Here is a 3,682-nt window from a genome sequence, read left to right as displayed (position 1 = left end):
TTTTATTAAAGTACAGTGTATATTTTGGCTTTGAAAGCATGTGTAGTCTGGCCAACTAGTGACCCATGTGTAGGGAAACATATCTGTCTCCATTTATTCGAAGGTGTAAAGATGAGTTATTCAGGCAGGCCCAGTGGGATACAACCAGGAATAGTGGCTTGGAAATTATTAAGAAAAGAAAAATGCATGCTGTGTCTACCAGGAAAAACTTCCTAACAACATTCTTCACACTCTGTGGAATAACTTTCCAAAGGGGATGGTTAAAGCCAAGCATCTCAACGTGCTTTAAATAGTACTGGGCAAAGTGCTAGGAACTGTTCTGTAGGGAAAAATTGTTAACTGGTAGAGGAATGGCTACATGATCTGATAGGTCTTTTCCATCTCTAATGTCTACAATTCAGTTGTGTACTCACACGGTGTTCAAAAACAGTTAAAAGAAAATTGTCCAGATGGAAGTTGAAAATCCCTGTGGCACTCTTTGAAAAAGAGCAAGGGATAACTGTGGAATTATAGCCAACATTCCTTTTCTCAATAAAACTGCTTCTAATATCCATGGCTGCATGTAAACTGTTACTGACTTCATAATAGCTGCTCTGTTTACTTGTGGTTCATCCCATCAAGCATTTAGAGAGAGATACAGAGTAAGAAAGATCTTCAAGTTTCAGCAGTCGTAAGTCCTAGGAAGTGAAAGCTAATTTATTTTTTTAAATATATATATTTTTTTAACATTTGATTGCTTCTTCTAGGGAACTTCTGAAGTTAAGGAGGTGCAGGTGATGTTTGGAAATGTTTCTGGAATGCATTGATGACTCTGAAGCTTTCTACCAGATTTGTTCTGTTTTTAAATGTCCATGAGCATAGTCTTCTATTTTTGCTCGTTACGTAGTGTGTTGTTCAAAGAGTGTATTTTTCATCTTGTTAAGGAACTTAGCATGACTCTTGTGCTTGGGATGGTAGGGATGATCAGCACCAGCTCTTAATAACACCGTCTCCCTTTGAATCCTACTTCTGTACTGCACTAGGTGTGGATGGCACACATCGGGAATGAGCCCAACACCACAGCACACTGGAGCTAGATGGATAAAGTGGGGCAGGTAGCACAGAGCAGAACTGGACGTAGGCTATGCCTTCACTGCAGCCTTCACCTCGGACATTCCTCACCAGCTACAAGCACTGGGGGTGCCTTAGAGAAAATGCAGCTTATTCTGATCTTAATTAAAACCTGTTGTACTTGCAACAATTCAGTGTTGCCTTCAGTGTACTCTTTCAGTTTGCTGGTGCAACTTCCTCTTGTTTAAACAAATAAAATAATCCCACACCAATCCAAAGAAACCTGACTTAGTTAAGTAGATTTGGCCTCTGAAGAGTTGAAATTGCAAGCTTTAATTTGTATTATTCTGCAAAACAAATCAGTAAGTCTTACACTGAACGCATAAGAAGAAACATTAACATCCTAAGTACCTGAACCAGCGTCTTGGGATACTTTCATGCAAACTGCTCTTTTGAAGAGGATTCCTTTGTTAGCCCCATTAAACAGACGCTATTTCAAAGGAGTGGAATAAAACAGGTGGGAGAAACTTTGCTGTTGGATCAGCTGCCCTTCATCAGTGGTGCAGAGGCCTTTGTGGCTGGTCTTTGAAAGTACAGTCTTCACTGACCCTGAATCCAAGATCAATAGGAAGAAAGGAAGGTTGATCTTCAGTTGCCCCTTGTCTGAATGATGTTAGTGTTATGAGTTACTTCTGTTTTTAAAATCATGGTCATGAGTGGGGTGAGATGGGGGTCTAGGTGGAAAAATCATTGTAAGTTGCTAGCTTGTAGAAAATTGTCTTGTAGTGGAGAGCATCTTTGTTCTGACAGGTTTCTTGAGTTGTGCCAATAAAAAGAGGGGAGGGGGAAAGGTATTTCCTTTGTAGTTTAAACAAATACCTGAATATTACTCAATTTTTATGTTGTTTTAGTATTGCCAGCTTTGAGACAATTCAGCAGCTTAAACTTTTGTTCTTGATTAGTTCTCAAAGAGCACATGGTAAAAACAAGATTTCTTAATACTTTCTGCTTTGGCCACATTTAAAAAGTCTGTGATTTGTATGATGAAACAAAAGCATAAGAAAAACAGTATGGTCTCTCACTGTTGATAGGCAGTTAAAGTTCAGGTGTGAGCACACAAACTGTGTGAACGTTCACCTTTCAGTGTCTTCAACAGTATTTAGTCCTGTTAGTTCTCTCCTATCTCCTCAAATGCAGAGGACAAATGAGTTCCTGAACTGGGAAGATAGTTTCTAATTACGATTCTCTTAATGCAAAGCACAGCATACAACCCAAAGTGGAAACAAAATGACTTGCTATACTGTGTTTGACCTTCAACTTTAACTCTTAAAATGTAGTTACCTCTTTCATTTTTGTAATTAATTTAGCTGAAGAACAACTGTGGAAGAATATTGAATTTGTCTCCAGTAAAATTGGACATGTAAAACATGGTGTATCACTTTATTAAGTCCTTTATGTATTTTAAATCACATAATGATTTGATGCTATCGTTATATGGTATTTAACTCTTCATAAACTTCTGGGGCTTTTTTAATATGTAATTTAGATCACTGGCAATAATACTGAACTGGCATGATTATTCTTTTTTTTTTTTTTAAATTTGAGTTGCTGTAAACTATTAGATCCCGGTTGCTTTGCAAACATGCAATCAGAAATGTGGTTTTTGCTGTCTTTTTGTTTTCAATCTGCTTTCTGAGAATATATAGTAGGAGGGCATGGCTTGTGGCTGTTTGTGTACTTGCTGCAGTGAGTATAGAGAAGATCACTTGGATTTGAGCTGAGGAGTGTGCTTCTTGTCTTTCGCTTATTAGATCTCTTGGTTTTGCTTAAATTCATGACTTCTCAGTAATCAACATAAATTCACGTGTTAACTACAGATAGTACATGCAGGTATATGACTATATATAGTTAGATCTTCAGATTTGGTTGATGTCTCATGTTTATCTGATATGAATCTATTTTCCCGAATTGTTACAATCGATAATGGCCTGAAAACTGCATGAGAGATCAGCTATGTAATCTTTTCCCTGAATAATGAGTTCAATATGGTGAAAGAATAGATATTTTTCTTTCTCCTTGAGAATTGAATTGGCAGGTGGGGGTGGGAACCTTTTTGCTTGCGCATTGCTTGTGCACGAGGCCCTGTTGTAATAGAGCTTTCTTTTAGAGCTCTCCTATCCCTAGAGATTTTCATCTTAGTGCTTACATTAGTGGGAAGCTAGGTGTGATGCTAGGGCACTGTGAAGATTTTGTAGTGGAAGACCAAATGAAAAGCTGATGTGGATCTGGCAAACAGGAGAACTTCCTGAGCTGGAGCATCCTCTCATCCTTGGCCTGAATCCTGGCTGTTTCTGAGTGCTCCCACCTGCTCCAAGATGGAAGTCCCACAGTGAACACTAACAGCATCACCACTCACTGCCTTCATGTGTCATAAGATGTAAGGCTTCACTGCTGTGGAACAATGCAATAAATGTTTCCCAGGGCCAACACAAATATACCTGCACACACAGATGTTCCAGTGCTGAACAGAACTGGGCTGTAGGAAAGCGTTTCTATTAGTGATGAAGTAACTGACATGTAATAAAGAAGATGGCAAATCTGTTACTGTTCTGTTACTGACACTTTTTTTTTT

The 3,682-nt window shown here is 38.5% G+C and overlaps 1 long non-coding RNA gene across 1 annotated transcript; it reads left to right on the top strand.

Moving 5' to 3' along the window:
- Window positions 1–27: 27 nt before the first annotated feature.
- On the top strand, window positions 28–2,345 carry LOC109368256. Its single transcript, XR_002116112.1, has 2 exons — window positions 28–670; window positions 1,023–2,345. It is a non-coding gene; the product is annotated as an uncharacterized LOC109368256 (long non-coding RNA).
- Window positions 2,346–3,682: the final 1,337 nt, after the last annotated feature.

Source organism: Meleagris gallopavo, chromosome 6, assembly GCF_000146605.3.
Source record: "Meleagris gallopavo isolate NT-WF06-2002-E0010 breed Aviagen turkey brand Nicholas breeding stock chromosome 6, Turkey_5.1, whole genome shotgun sequence".
Classification (NCBI taxonomy): Eukaryota; Metazoa; Chordata; class Aves; order Galliformes; family Phasianidae; genus Meleagris; species Meleagris gallopavo.
The sequence above is the reverse complement of the archived record's forward strand: the minus strand, read 5'-3'. Positions and strand labels throughout refer to the sequence as shown.